Below are 17381 nucleotides of genomic sequence, written 5' to 3'. Positions count from 1 at the left end.
TATTTTCCCATAGAAACACATTTTTTGTTAAAATTATTTTTAGTACCAAATTGATATCAAAATAAACTTGATTCATAAATTACCCTTTGCCCAAGTGATGGTGTCAAAGTATTTGCGGTTGGTCGTATCCAACCGTAGCTTTCTTCACAGCCATCCTCTTTCACCAATCTCTTTATTTTCTCTCTCCTCTCATCTTCCATTGACCAACTAGCGCTTTCCTTGCCCTGGCAGGAGTAGCCCTTAGTCAAGGTCAAAGATTGCAGGAACCAAAGCATATTCCCTATAGAATAAAGTTTTGCTTCACCCATATGAGAATAAACAATTAGGAAGCTTTGGGAGATTTGTTTTGTTTTGTTTTGTTTTGCACAGCTTAGTGGCCCCCAAGGAACCAGGTATCACTCAGTAGCTCTATCCAGTCTGTGTGTGTGTGTGTGTGTGTGTCCTTTATGTTTGTGTTAAGGGTTGGGCAGCATATAAAAACACTTGTGAGGATGGCAATAAAGGTTTTCATGATTGGCAAAATCTTCATGACTTGAAAGTGATATGGGCCAGTTATTTAAAAATTAATGGGAAACTTTGGGGATTCGCAAAGCTACAACACAGAGTGTTCTCTCCTAATGTACATAAACATCTCTCAAAATGTTCATATATTGTGTTTCTAATGAAAATAGTGTGTGTTTCTGTTGGTCTTTTTTTATCAGTCATATTCTTGTCTTTTTGTGAAATCATGTACTTCCAGACTCTCCAATATTCACTCACCTTTTATATTGTGATTTTTTTTAGAATTATGTAATTTATTTTATTTTATTTTATTTTATTTTATTTTATTTATTTGACAGAGAGAGACACAGCAAGAGAGGGAACACAAGCAGGGGGCGTGGGAGAGGGAGAAGCAGGCTTCTTGCCGAGCAGGGAGCCCGATGCGGGGCTTGATCCCAGGACCCTGGGATCATGATTTGAGCCAAAGGCGGCCGCTTAACTGACTGAGCCACCCAGGTGCCCCTAGAATTATGTAATTTTTAATAAACTCCCCAAGATTCTTAGTTTTCACAGAATGTCCTCCCACTTATTCCCCTAAGTGTAAATGGTACTGCCAGTGTTATCTATCTATTGCTAAATCACAAATGACCCCAGATGTAATGGTTTAAAAGAACAGACAACTATTATGGTCCAATTTCTGTGGTTCAGGAATTTAGGACTGGATTTGCTGGGACACTTAAGATCTTTCATGTGATTGGAATCAGCTGGGCTGCAGGCACCAGAAGTCCTGCCTGGGGCCACGTGTCTGCTTTCTGGAGAATGCAACTGACACGTTACATCAACAAGCCACGTAAGGCCACCATACGTTTTCCCACTCTCTGTGCGTAAACCATCATGTATTTCTGTCAGTTTTCATCTCCATTTTTCTAATAGCAAATGATGAGTTGGTTTTTCTTCTCGAACAACAACAACAACAACAATAAAACTCCTTTGCATGGAACTTGACTTCATCCCATCTCTTCTCATTGTTCCCCCCTTCTTTTACTTCTTCACCAACTTTCCCCGCTTCTCAACTTGCTTCAAAACGTTCCTTGGCTACCAGTTCATATTTAGGAATGGCAATGACATGCTCTGCTCTGGGAGCGTGGGGTCTGTAGTGCATTGAATTGTGACTCCCAAAAATATATGCTCATAACCTATAACCCCTGGAACCCGTGAATGTGAACTTATTGGAAAAAGGCTTTTTGCAGATGCATGTAATTAAGAATTTCAATCACCCTGGATTAGGGTGGGCCCTAAATCCAGTGACAAGTATCTTTATAAGAGAAAAGAAGGAAAGAAGATAAATACACAAGGAAGAAAGTCATGTGAAGATGACGGTCAGAGATTTGAGCTATGTTGCCACAAGTCATGGAAGGCTTCGAGCCACAAGAAGCTGAGAGAGGAAAAAAAAGATTCTCCCTAAATGTTTTCATGGAATGTGGGTTGACACCTTGATTACAAGACTTCTGGCCTCTAGAATTTTGAAGGAATATGTTTCTATTGTTTTAATCCACCAAATTTGTACTATTTTTTATAGCAGCCTTAGGAAACTAATACAGGGTGTAAAGGGAAATAGTGAGATTCTAGATGTTGGAATTTACTCTAAAATCATTAAACAATGAGTAGGTTTTTCTGATGTGTAGATATTTCCTCTACTCCTTACTGGTTTTTCCAGAAAAGAATTCCCAACCCTAGTAGTGGGACACAGTTTATATACATGTTGGAGAGCATTCTGGGAGTAGAGCCCAAGAATGTTCTGGAAGGGTATGGGGGGAGGTGGTCATAAGATAAAGAGTGAAGAGTTTTACTTATGTCCCTCTTTTTTGTCCACAGCTTCATCTTTATCTGCCTGAGTGGCAGATATCCTACAGTCTAAAACATTCGAATTCAGTATTTTCAGAGAATAAACTTCCTCTAGGACCCCGGGTAATTATACTGGTTTTATTCCTATCATTATCCCTCTTATAATTTAGGTTCCATCTTTTTCTGTTCTCCTAAATGTCCATCCCTTCTTCTTTTTTTAAAATATGCAGTTCTTCTCTTCATTTTTTTCTCTCTCACTCCACTGTTTGGTTCTCATGGACCTGTATGTCTCTTGGGACTTTAGTAGTGTTTTGAAATGCAACAAAGATAAACTTGTCCTGTCTGAAAGCTATATAGTAATTCTCTTCTTTTTATTTCATCCTATTTGCTGACAACGCTGTCCATAATCTTACCAGCGCTACAAAGCTGAAAGTAAATTCAAATTTGTTTCCTCCCCCTGGTCACTTAGCTTAATCACAAAGCCAGGCGTAGTCTCATAATTTTTTTATGGTCAACACACTCACTATTCTCTGTCCCTAATAATTCTGCCTTAATTAGGCTTCTCATCATCTCTTAATTAAGCACTGTGGTCTGGTCTCCCTCCCTTTAATAATGCATTCTCAGATCCATCATCCACAGCCTTATGGAGGGATCTGTCTCATATGTATAGTGGATTATGTCCCTTCTCTTTTTAAATTTTTAGCACCTGCTCTTATGTCTCTGTATCCAAGTGCAGCTCCTGAACAAAGCATGCAGGGACTTCATGCCATGATCTCTCAACCTCTCATTCATAGTTTTCACTGCTCCAAGGCTGACACTTTATATTCTAGAATCACCTATCATCTCTGTAGCTCTGTCATTTTCTCTAATCAAAATGACTTTCTCACTTCATCTTTTCTCTTCAATTTCCTACTGATCTTTTAAAATAGGTCAGGAATTTTGTCTTCTCCACCATGAAGCTTTCCTTGCCTGCTTCTTCCCCACATAGCCTGTCCTGCTCAACCAGGCTGGTTTACTTACTGATTATTTTCTTCACTCCTGGAAGCTGCCTTTGTTATTTTGATCACATTTATTATAATTATCTTTAAATGCTCTCTTCCTCCTCTGAAGTGTTGATGTTTTAAGGAGGCAACATACTTTATCCATAAGTGTAACTTCTTGCTTATAGCAAGGTAATGGGCACACAATTGATCTTACTGAAAATGTGAAAAATTGATGAATCTCTGTCCTGAATAAAGACAGACACAGAGGGAAAAAGTGTACTCTGATTTCCAAGAAGGCAGTCATGTGTCTTCCCACTGATTTTTTTGTCATTGTTGCTAGTCAGAATAAACTTCCATGGTTCAGAGCTTTCACTGAGTTTTGTCCTTCTGCCTGGAATGCCCTTTCTCAACTTTCCTTACTGAATACCCAGCTTGGATCAGACACTGTGATTTTTTAAAGTTCCCCATGTAGGAAAGTCCTATTTTAGCACAATCCATCAGAAATAATGGCATTCAGAATGTATTTCTCTTCCATGCTGCAGAGGTCAATTTTCCTACCTCTATTAGAGCATTCATCACTCTAAGCAGTAAAGTGGGATACCTCCCAAACTTAGGAGTGGAACCATGGAAAATCAACTTGCAGTAGTTGACTTAGCCTTGGGTAAAGTATAATACTTCCAAGCAATAATGCACAAATGGATCATTGAGCAGTTTTCTCTAATAAAGAGGTCAGGATCTTGCTTTAGAAAAAGACTACCTGTATGGGCACGTTCAAGTATATAGCAGAATCAATGTCTACAATGAAGAATGTTTCAATCAGGGACAAACAAATGTTTAGTCGAGAAAAAAAACAAAAGCAAAAACCTGAAATCAAAACTAGGATGAATCAGTAAGCATTCAGCATTGATCGTTTAACAAAATAAATGGATTTAGGATTATCATCTTCCTATTAAATATTGGGGAAATACATAAACGCCCACATGCTTGCCTGTCCCTCCCCCCGCCTCTCCTCAATCTCTCCATCCTTCCCCTACCCCCAGCCTCCCTCCTCTCTCAGATCTGTTGAACTTGGGTTCTGTTTACAAAGCTCTTTCCCTCATTAGCCTGAGAAGATCAACTTAATCTCTCCATCTAGACATTCAAACACACATTAAGTGTTCAAGAATTTTATTAAGTGAGTGCACGTACAAGATTTTAAACACAAACAGGCTGTAGATCGATTATAAATCTCAACTACGTGGCCTTATACAATAGAATATTAGATCATTTCAATTTTCAGGTTGTGATTTTATAAAACTTATGAGAAAATCTGTTGATAGTGAATTTGCTTGACATTTTCTTTTACATTTTTCTCCTTTCTCACTTTGTTATAGTACAGTCCAAGGTAACCCTTAAGTAGAAGGAGAGCCTGGAATAACGATATTATTAGTCTTCTCTATTTTCAAGTTGAAGGGCACTGAACCAGTCACTAATATTCCAAACCCCAAGAAATAAGTCCTCCGGAGGTTTGAGGGCACTTGTTATTCCGACTTCCTTTGTTTTATTTGCTTTTTGGTACATAATAACCCTTAATATTTTATTATTTTAAAACATGATGCATCGAACATGTCATATCCCAGGAGATCATGATTTAACATGGAACAAGAATATTCTCAGAAAATGAAATGAAAATCAGATCTAGCAGTTGCTAAGCAGTTGAAGATGTCCAGACAATTTCTTGGTGTAACAGAAATAAACTGTGTGTGTATCTTTCCTGCCTTTTTTCTCTTTGTTGTGTGGAGGAGAATTTGGTGTCTCATTTTCTCTTTTGGGGTCATTATTTTCATGAGCATATCATATGTCAAGTGTGAATATACCTAGTAGATGCAGTAAAAGATGATAGCATTCTGAATATATTCCATGCATAGCCTAGGAATTCAATCCAAAGGACTATATTCCATTATATTTGCACTGTTGGAAATAGAGAAGAAATAAAAAGGCCAGGATCAAAATGATAAACTGTTGATATAAAAACTGTTGATACTACCCCCAAAAAATAGGTACTCAAAGATGGTAAGAATATTTCCTTTGGGTTTCTATGATAAATGTTGGACTGTATACCATATAGTATATTCTAGTAAAAAGAGTAAGAGCCACAGAAACACTGATATTTAGTTATTTAAAATTGGAAACTTAAAGACCTGTATCACTGCACAAATAAACAATAATATTTGCAAATTCTGAATCAACATTAGGCAATATCTATTTCATATCATTGAACAAGCAGTTCAAGGAACTTCAAAAGAACAAACCTACTAATAGGGATCAAAATTCAAATCAAAGTGTTTACAGAAATGTTTACAAAATCTTGCACTGCCTTTTAAACTTATATTTATGAAAGTTTTGTCACTTGCTACCTTCAATTTGCCCTGTTGCCCTGGCCTCCTGTTTTCCTATCCCATTTCTTCTTCTTTTTTTTTTTTTAAGATTTTATTTATTTATTTGACAAAGAAAGATAGCAAGAGCAGGAGCACAAGCAGGGGGAGTAGCAGAGGGAGAAGCAGACTTCCTGCTGAGCAGGGAGCCGGACGTGGGGTTCGATCCCAGGACCCTGGGATCATGACCTGAGCCAAAGGCAGACGCTTAACAACTGAGCCAGCCAGGTGCCCCTCCCATTTATTCTTCTTGCATATCCTTCAAATTAATATTCCTCTGCCCTTTTCTACAAAAATGACCTTTTATTTCCGCCCCCCCAGGCACTTTGAATTATAAGGGATAGGGTTACTTAAAATGTCTTTGGGAAAGTATATGAAAAATACAGATGCCTGATAAGTCAGGAAAAAAATTGACAAATAGGCCACAATTGGGGAAGAATCTATGGAACATCTGCAGACCAACTATTCTTTACTGTGTTCTCTTTCTCATCTCCTCTGGCACCATCTCTTTGTGTATGTGTATCTCCATTTTGAGCATCTGCCTTTGATTTCTCTGCCTTGCCTGTGTTCTCGTATGTACTTCCCCAACAGAGTCCATGCAGTTCTAGTTTCAGCACTTATCACCAGAAGAATTGAATTCTTAGATTCTCAAGTCCATAGAGTACCATATGATCTGTTCAGTTTATCTGTTCAACAAAAGCCACAAACCAAAGTTAGCTGACCAAGGTATTGAATGGTTGTCACCGAGCTGAATTTATACCTCTTTATCAATTATCTACAGCTGAGAGGCATAGGAGCATAAAGAAAAGACCAATGCACTTTCTTTTGAAGTAGCTATAGGAAGATCGAGTATGCACAGAAATCTATCACTGCTCTATTTTGTTTTCTATACATTTGATTTCTAGTCACAACTCATTCTTTTATATCTATTCAATCAACACAGGGAATATTGACTTTATTTTATGCAAACCAAACATGAGTTTTCCCATCCTCACATTTATTTGACACTGTTAAACTGAATTTAACCTAGGTGTCTAATCTTCAAGTTGATACATGTTCTTGATAATATTTTCAAAACAAATTCAAACACAGGATGTGCTTGCTCAAAAAGTGGATTTCTTTTTTTTTTAAAGATTTTATTTATTTATTTGAGAGAGAGAGAATGAGAGATAGAAAGCACGAGAGGGAAGAGGGTCAGAGGGAGAAGCAGACTCCCTGCTGAGCAGGGAGCCCGATGCCGGACTCGATCCTGGCACTCCAGGATCACGACCTGAGCCGAAGGCAGTTGCATAACCAACTGAGCCACCCAAGCGCCCCAAAAAGTGGATTTCAAAACAAGCTGACTCCTTTTAATTTCTTTCACTGTATAATCCCCATTTTCAGGACAATCCCCCAATTTTCATAATGCAGTTAGTGATTTGGAGTTTATTTAGCATTTTACTTCTGCTTTACAGAATGCATCTGATTACATTTCTTCTCCACCCCCCCCCCCACTACTGGACAGGCATTTCTGACTGGTTACCTGGTGATTTGGCACCTGGAGTCAATAGAAGTTCAGGGGTTGGAAAGCTATGAAGTCATAATTCACAGCAATGTAAATACTAACATTTTGTTTAGAACGCTGAACTAAATTAGCCCCTAGCTACATCCTAGAGCTTTAAAACTTAAATATGGCTCAAAGTAAACAAACATTTAGTGGAATCAATTCTTTAATATAGCTAAACTTCTTTTCCTCCTATTATGTGAACATCAAAAGTTTTTAATACATAATTCCTAGTTCTTTTTTTTTTTTTTTAAAGATTCAACTATCCATTTCAGAGAGAGAGAGAGAAAGAGAGAGAGAGAGCGAGTGAATGCAGGGGTGGGAAGGGGGGAGAGGCAGAAGGAGAGAGAATCTCAAACAGACTCCGCAGTGAGTGTGAAGCTGGACGCGGGCTCCATCCCATGACCCTGAGAACACGAACTGAGCCAAAACCAAGTCAGATGCTCAACTGACTACACCAACCAGGTGCCCCCATAATTCCTAGTTCTTTATGGACAAACTAAAAGACATATTTTTATTATTAAACATAATAGCTAGGAAGCAGGTCTCTTATCTATGTTAATTGAAAACAGTATTACCATCAGTAACTTAAATACACATTAAATCTTAAATATTTGTATTTATTAAATATTAAAATATTAAAATTATATATTACATAATTTATAACGTCATTTCTAATGTCATTTCTGTTCATGAAGCAACAACCCAAACATTAAATAGTAAGAGAATTAGAGAGTCTTCAAACTGCCCACACACATTTTGCTACCCAAGAGCTTTATTTTCAAAGCTGTTAGAATTTCTTATTGGGGGCATATATCCATATACAACTGCCATAGGACTTTATCTCCTTCTTTGGAACATTTTAGAATTATTTATACTTAGGAATTTGTGGTTTATACATTCACACAATTTTCCCATTGCCAAAAAATAGAACAAGTTTTAAGATGCCTCATTCCATCCTGGATCTTGCTTCAGGCATAATTCTCTTCCCCTTCACAGTTAAACCTCTTCAGAGCCTTGTCCGAAGTTCGTGACTCCAGATCTCTGCCACACATTGTTTCAGCTGTTGTGATCTGGCTTCTGCCTCCGCTGTGTTCTGTTCTTGTTGGGGACATCAGGGCTAACATTTTTGTGAGAACTGAATTTTCACACCTTAGCTGTCTTGACTTCTCAGGATTACTTGTATTTATTGAGGATCCTTCTTAAATGCTTTTCTTCCTTCCTCAGTGCCCACTTTTGCTTTGCCAGAATCTAACCTTCTCTGCCCACCCATTGAATTTGTTGTTTTTCCTAGGTTTTCTTTTCTTCCCACTTAAACACTTGCACTGGGTGATCTCCTTTATTCCTGTGACTTCAGTTACCATCTCTGGTCTCTGTCTCCCAAATAGGCCTCCAGTCGAGATCACTTTAATGAGCTTTAAGTCCATATACCCACCAGGCTCCTGGAGATTCCAAAGTACCATAAAATTAACTAAGTTCTTTACATGTTTCTTCTCATTTGCTTTTACTCATGATTCCTGTTTTAGGTAAGGTTCCCTGGAAACAGACTCGAGAATGAAAATTTGCCTGCAGGAAATTTCAGGGAAAATAATTGGGGAACATCTCCTGCAGGAGTAAGGCAGGTGGAGTTGGCTGAAAGAGGGAGTGAATTGTAACAACAGTAGCAATAGCGGCTTTAGCCAGTAACACAGTGAGCTCTGGAGCTGGGATGGACTTTTGGGGTTGTCCCAAATTGAGGCAAGGGAGTTAAACCTTTCTACCATGACTGTCAGTGGTCACTAGATGTGGACTGACCCTTGAAGGAAAATTAACTTCCTCGGGAGATGCATCTTCCTTGGTCAAGAGCCATTCCTTTGAAAGTCTCAGTGGTGAGCCAGGAGTTCACAGCATTTCTGGTAGAACTGCCTTGTTTCTGAAGGGTAGTCTGGGTGGCTCAGCAAAGAATCCATTGTAGGTCATGACTTACCACATGCATCAACCCCAGCTAGGTTTAGATCCTTTAAGTTTCTTATTGGCCTTTTTCTGGAGTAACTTAGAAGAGGAAGGTAAATGGGACAAAGTAATGCTTCCACTAATGCTGTAATTCTTAAGGTGACACCTAACATTTCTCTCTCCCACTACCCAGTCTAGATTCCCCATGCCCTCTCCTAGTACTTTTGTTAGCCTAGATAGATGATAGAGTGGGATGATCCAGATCCAGATCCCAGAGGTATCTGTGTTTGCCCATTTTCAACATGTCCTTCTCAGGCTGTAGCTGCTACTACTGTTCATTTGCAACCAAAACTGGACAGGGAAATAACAAGAGAGACCACAGGTGATTGCCAAATGAGTTTTTTCCTGCCCCCACCATGTAAGATCATCTTGCTAGTATGATGACACCTGTTTTGGTCATGAAGAGATGCAATGACCAGGTGACAGCCATAAAGTTCAGTGATACTCTTACTCTCTTTCTTGGGAAAGGTGTTATTCTCAGGCAACCAAGACCTCTAGACACACAAGCCTAAAGTTGTGAAGACAAGAAGCATGAATTTCCCATTTGTGGAATGACAATAAGTAGAACACGTCTATTTTCATTTCTTGATTCCTGTTCTACCTGTCCAGGATCCAACACTATAATATGATAATTGTTTTAGGATATATGCTATTTCCTGAGGTATGGGTGATGGAACCCCATCACTGTAGAGCATCATTTTCCAAATGACATATCATCTGCACCTTCAAAATCTGTTTTGTTGCTCTATCAGGATAGCAGCTTCTGGGAGGTATGGTTTGCAGTGCAATGGAGCTCTCATGGACATGAGCTCCCTAGCATAGCTCTTTGCTATAAAGTGGGCTCCATAGTCTGAAGCAATTTTATGTAGGATTAGATGTTTGCAAGATTGAATTTTATGCTGGCCAAAGCCTTGTAGGAAAGATAGACCCTTAGCTAGAATGTATATTGGTCCCAGTCAAGAAGAATTTCTGTCCCTTCAGGTTGGAAGTGGTACTACTTAAGAAATGTAACAATAGGTGTTACGCGTTCAGCCCTGGTCTATTCTCCTGGTTATTTGGACATCAGGCTTGGAGAGTTGGAGCCCATGGTGTTGAGTCTAACTACAGCCATCATCCCTGCCACTGTGGCTACTCTGTTATGAATCATTGTGCCATTGCTCAGTGATAGAAATTTGCTCATGTCAATTGGCTATGCCATTCTATCTACTTGGTTTGTTAGTGCCTTTTCCCTAGAATATACACTCTGGTGGCTGTTACCTTGCATTTCAAAGATCTTTTGTACTTTGTGCTCACTGCCATCCACATGCTATTTCTTGAAACTTCTGTATCCTTGATCCCCACTCCTTTTAAATATTTATTTGCAGTGCCCTGAACAAAAAACAAGTTGTTCACCACTGTCAATGTCAAAAAATGGGAGATTTAACCAGGGCATAAAGTAAATGTTTGTGTCACATAAATAATGGCTGATTCTGATTCTCATTTCTGACAGGAATGGCAAAGAAAATATATTAACAAAAATATGTTAATCTGCTAAGATACTACATCTGGCATAGCAGATGCAATTGAGGCAATTATTTTTTAAAGTATTATTTTGCCAGAATCTGCCTGTTTTTGTATGAGCCAGGCTGGTTTAATAGGGATATGTCTGAGACAACTTCCTCTGCATATTTTAAGACTTCAATAATGTCTGCTATTCTCCCTGCTTCCCAGATGCAATACAGTTTTTGATTTATCTTTTGGCTGGGCATGTGGCTTTAGAGGACTCCATGTGGCTTTCCCATTGAGATATCTCTTACCCGTATGCCAAGGAACTACTGTGGTAGTTCTGCTAATTATCAGGTATGTTTATTCCAGTTGTGCATTTGCTAAAATGACCCCCAGGTAGTTTTATGGATCCAGTGGACTCATGGTGAGTCAGAGCTGGAAACAGGGGTCCATTTTTTATTATTCAATCCATGATGATGTTTTGTGGCCCATGTATCAATGCCAATTTCAATCGTTTTTGATGTGTCTGATTATTCCAATTCACCCTGTGTATGATTACCATCTAACTGGCAGTAAGTGCATTTGGGGAAGAATTGCTCAATACACTTGCCAAGGTGTTTTGGCATTTTTCTTCAAGGTGACCTGGCCTCTACTTTAATCGATGGGTTCCAAGTCTGAGTACTGGGTCAGGTCCTGAAACTGAGCAAGAGATCATGAATATGATGTGCCTTCACCCACTATTCATTCATTCTTGATATATATTTTTTTTAATTCTATACAATCAGAAGTACTTTTATTGGCTGTCTGTTTCTTTTCCCCAGGAACACTCTGTTCTATTCATTATTTCCATAATCTTTGTAGTTCAGGATTTCTGGCTGCCAATTAGACATTGCTATTTAGTACTTAATTGTACTTCTGCTTTCTACTTATGCTTAACATAGTCATCTGATATCTATTATTTTGAGAGTCTATCATCACTATTCTGCCCTAATGCTACTAAGGAGATCAATTCTGTAATAGCATTTTATATTGTCATCCATGTCCCAGAGAAGATAGCAACCATCAAGCCTCTCAGCAAGATTGTTATCCCCTTCGCTAATAATAAAGTATCTTCCCAGTGCTCCTGTAAAACATAGTTAGATGGTGAGTTTTCTGGCCTTCTGTTCACTCTACAATGGCCGTTTCTAACAATGTAACCCTCTCCCTTTGACATACCCCCCCTTAGAATCCATTGTCGAAACTGGCTTCTCCCAGCATATGTTGACTAGGTCCCTTTCTACAACTAAAAGACCCCAGCACTAATTCTGTTTGACCCTCCTTATAATCTGGTGGTCAGGATGAGAAGATTGAACAGATCCTGAGGAAGGGGTGGGTTGTGTTTTCAAGGAGGAGAGGTCCCTACATCATTCTATTAGCAAAGTTTTATGTATCAGGCTTATCTTAGAGGAGAGTACAACTTCTCCTGGCCCAGGGAGTTTTGGAAGATCTTGGGATTCATGGTTCTTAAGCACATTGGCTCACAGGTCCCCACTCCAACTCCAGCTGAGTCCCTTGCCTTTCCAATTAGTGCTCTAACTTCAGAAGAATAGAATTGGGAAGTTGAGAATCCAACCTCTCCAGGGACTGCTCTGCACTTATAATTAAGTCCTGGACCTGATTTTTAAGTTTCTGTCCTTTGAGTACAGAAGATAAATGTCTTTTTAAAAGTGGCCTTCTAACTTTCACAGCCACTTAAACTAGAGATTAACAATCTCAGCCTTTTGTTGTCTTTCTTTGACATATTGGTAGCACTTAGTTATAACCAACTGATTCCACAATCTGCATGGTTGTCAGTCCCACATAGCTTGCAAATGTCTGGGCTCTTATGCCATTCAGTGCATTTCCTTCCATTAGTACCCCATCTGAATTCCTTAGTAGTCAAATTGTACCACTACTGAACCTGGGGCTGTCACTATTCTACATACCATCAATATGCTGGCCCTCATTGTCAATTAGCCAGCAAATAAATGATATAGGTCCAAAATTCCTATTTTAAAATTGGATAATTGCTGGTTCAACTATATTAAGTCAATTAGAAATAGAATCTGAAAGAAAAATGTACAGGCAAGGGGTTCACTGCATGGTGTCTAAGAAACAACACCTCTGCAAGAATGAGTGAAGCAGAACTGGGCAATTGGAGAATTTGAACATTAAGAAAAATATAGGTGGAATATAGATCACAGCAGATAATCCAGGGTCTCTGGAGCTTCAGCCTTTCAGAGTTTCTTCCTTGACGGAAAGGGGCTTAACCTTTACACAATGCATTAAATAGCCATTGAATGTGGGCTACTTTCTGGGGGGGAAAAAAAAGGATGCCTCTGTAAAAGGATGTTCCTTCAGCTGAAGGCATTTCTTAGAAGAAATTCAGATGAGAACCATCACCTACCAGTACTCCCAGGATCCAAGGAAATATGTCCCTCAATCCTGAAAGGGAGGTTATTTGTTGCATATTCCAGCGTATGCATAATAGTCATCCATTCAATGAAAGGCATCTCCTTCCAACCACTGTTCTACCTTCTAATAGTGGGAAGCATGCTTGACTATTTCGACAACACTCACGTATTAGTCAATAAAATCCTGGCAATTCTACCTTTCAAATGTCTCTTGACGCAGTTCACTTCTTTCGCCATCCTCACTCATCTGTTCTAGTTAAGACTGCCATTGTCTCCTACTGGGTTTCCTGCCCCATCCTCCTATTCTCCCACCTTTAGTCATGTCTCTTGTCAATTCTTAAGGATTGAAGGTAGAGGGACATTTTGAAGTCATAACTTCACTGATTAAAGCAATGTAAACCTTTTAGAAATACTTCACTATGAAGTCCAAATTTGTAAAATAGCTCAAAAAACTCCTTATGGTATGCCTCATTTATATTTTAAACTGCCTTGCATGTTGTATTAAAGTACGAGGACTGCTGTGACAAAAGACCGCAGAGTGGGTGTTTTAGACAACAGAATTTTTTTTTTCTCACAGTTCTAAAGGCTGGAAGTCCCCAAATCAAGGTGTTAGCAGAGTTGATTCCTTGGGGGAGAGGGGGTCTCTTGTCTTGGCTTGTAGATGGCCACCTTCTCCCTCTGTTTCACATGGTCTTTCCTCTTTGAGTGTCTGTGTCTTAATGTCCTTTTCTTATAAAGACACTGACTATATTGCATTAGGGCCCAGCCAATGAACTCATTTAATCCTAATTACCTCTGTAAAGAAAACTGTCTCTAAATTCAATCACATTTGGAGGCACTGGAGGTCAGGACTTCAACATATGGATTTTGGGGGGACACCAATTAGTCCATAATACATGCCACCTTTAAAATCTGGTGAACTATATTACTTCTCCAGATATGTTGTGTTCTTACTTAATTTAAGTTTGTCTAATATTATTTCTTAGTTTTCACTTTCCTTCATCCTTCTCCACTCCTTCAGGATTGGAATTGAATGTCATTTTCACTAGAACACTTTCCTTGTATCTGTAAATTGAATTAAATGGCTTTTCCCCGAATTCCCATTGCGCTTTTTTTATTTATACCATAACACTTATTAGATGTTATTTTAATTATGTACTTATTCATTTATTTCCCCCAGTAGACTGTAAACTCCAAAAGAAAAGAAATATTGTCTTATTCACTATTATATCCCCAGGATCTAAGACAATACCTAATGTGGATTAGAATCGCTATAAATAATTTTGATCATATCTCTTTTCTTGCATTATTAATCACTTAAAGGTAGCCTGTGTGCTTTATGCAACATCGTTTCTACCATAGCATTCAGAAAATTCTTATTTACCTAACAATAAGTGTGTAATAATTGCAGATTCAAATTTATTTAAATAATTTCTTAAAATAGTCAAATTTTGGAACACCTATAGAAATTTGATTGCTTCAGGAATTACATCAAGTGTTGTTATTAACTCATCTGCCTGTATACTTTGGATAGGTTCTGATTATGCCTAACATATCAATAATATTGTTTTCAGAAATGGCTTCTAGGTCAGTGAAATATTTGGATTTCATTTAAAAATTTATGTTCATTATTCAATATTAATTATTTTCCCCAACCAGTTTTTATGTATGTTATGTATGTATTTAGGCAATGAATGCCTTAATAAAATGTCTTAGGAAACTTCTAGGTTGTTTTCTTTTTTTTTAAGATTTTATTTATTTATTCATGAGAGACAGAGAGAGAGAGAGAGAGAGAGAGAGGCAGAGGGAGAAGCAGGCTCCCAAGGAGCAGGGAGCCCGATGTGGGACTCAATCCCAGGACCTGGGATCATGACCTGAGCCAAAGGCAGACGCTTAACCATCTGAGCCACCCAGGCGCCCTCTTTCTTTTTTTTTTTAAATTAAATTTAAATGAGATTAAAAGACACACTTAAGGATTTTATGGAAAAAGAGTGGCATAGTGCATCTGAAAAGTTTTTTATAATAAGATAAAATGAGACATCCAGGAAAGCTGGAAGAAAGGAAGTAACTAGAAATAGAGGAGCAAATATCTTTGGGCATCATTCTGAGAGATGAATCATAGTAATTAAGAAGTAGGAAGGAATTTAGAGACAGATCTAAATTAATGCATTATTTGCCTAGATGAAGATTTGACATAGAAAGATTCAAATGTCTTATCTTCTGACCACAAATTTAGTAACAGTGGCAAAATCACAAACTCATACATTTTGCATAACACTTTATTCTCAAACTCAAAAATCTGCACTAAATACATGCACTCCACATCTGTATTTATGAGACAATACATATTCATAACACTATTTAAAAAATGGTTTGTTGACTGCCTAATATTGGACACTTCTTTTGGATGTGTGGGAATTCTATAAAAATGAGATTTAAACCTAAGTGTAATAGAGCTTTTAGCAGAAACACATAATTGGCATGGTTCAAAGAAAAAGGGTTAGTAAAGAGCTTCTATACCTGTTATCTTACAGAAATTATATCCTTATCTTTTAAGACATAGGTTGAAAGCATATTGATGAAAAGAAGTTAAAAAACAAAACCAAAAAGTACAGCAAATGGTTGTTTAACAGAGTTAATTGACAAAGAGAAGAGATGCATGAATGTCAATTATAATTAATAATAAAAGGTGTGTTATCTTACATTTGTAAAATCTTTTACTGATTTTAAGGCACTTCTGATATAAATGATCTCTTATTTGAGCCACAGGCTAATGAGGTACGTGGCTCGCTTAATGTTACAATTTATACATCCAGACATAGAAGCTGAGAACTTTTGTGATTTGTCCCCATTTACTTAAGTAAACTGTCTCTCATCAAAATCACCAATGCCCTCCACAAGACCAATTCTCAGTCTTCATCTCACTTGACTTGGTAGCAAGATTTACCACAGCCCATGATTTACTCCCATATCTTTGAAATACTCCCTTTATTTGGCTTCCAGAACACCATTTGCTTTTGATTTTTCCCTTCCTCAGTAGCTGATGACTTTTTCCTTCCCTTTCTTGCTGCTTTCTCTTCTTTCTGACTTCGTAACATCAAATGCCCCCTTTGCATTTTCAGATAGACTTGCTCCCTTGTTGATCTCTCTGCCTCATCACTAAAAGTGCCCACAATCCCTCTCTAAAACATATCTCTCTTCCCCATAGGGTCTGGATTTATATATGTGACTATCACACAATATACCCATCCAGGTGGCATATAGATATCTCAGGTTAGACACAACTGGCTGAATTCCTCATTGCCTTCCCCCAACCTTTTGTACCCATAGGCTTCGGCACCATGGTGTATGAACAACAGTCAGGGAGCAGATCCTGTGAGATGGAGACTGAGGTTTGCCCATTGGCTTCGGCAAGGTGCAAGTCATTGTGGAATTTGACAAGAGGCAGTTTACTTATGTAAAGGTGTATGAGTTGCAAAATCACTGAGTCTCTTTAAGTGGATATATAAAAAATATTTTCAAGTGCTGGTAAATGTTGCCATCTGCACTCCTTACACCCTGGTCATAACCACAGCCATCTTTCACTTGGATTATTGTAATCAGCTCTCTCTATTTGTTTAATATCACTGCTTGCTCTTCTGTCCTTCCCCAAGCCAGACTCCTTGTAATGCAGCAGATCTTGTAATCTTTCAAAATCTAAATCAGATAATCTCACTCTTCTTAGCAAAACCCACCAGTGGCCTGATATTACTCAGACTAAAGGGAGGTCTTTACTCTTTTCTGTTCCATAACTCCATTGCCACTTTGTAAGTCCATGATGTCATCTTCTACAACTCTACCTTGCTCACTGTGCCGCAGTCACATTGATCTCTTCTGCTGTCCTAGAAACACATCAGGCAACACCCAACTCAAGACATTTGCACTGGCTTTTTCTCTCTCTGGAAAGCTTATCTCTGGCTATCATTTTTTGATCTTTCCATCTCCTCCTTTGTTTTAATATTGCCATTCCCCATGAGCTCTGCCTTAAAATTCTAATCTCCCTTGCCTTTCTTGTATTTTTATTCATATTCTCATTATCTGGACTATCTGTCTGTCTATCTATCGATCTATCTATCGTCTATCTACCTATCTGTCATCTATCTATCATCTATCTATCAGAATGATATAATATCCTCACAATCTGAAGGCTACTGGGAACAAGTCAGGT

The sequence above is a fragment of the Callorhinus ursinus genome, unplaced genomic scaffold (assembly GCF_003265705.2).
Source record: "Callorhinus ursinus isolate GAN/ISIS: 27379988/994484 unplaced genomic scaffold, GSC_fseal_2.0 scaffold1, whole genome shotgun sequence".
Lineage (NCBI taxonomy): Eukaryota > Metazoa > Chordata > Mammalia > Carnivora > Otariidae > Callorhinus > Callorhinus ursinus.
This window is presented reverse-complemented; position numbering follows the sequence as displayed.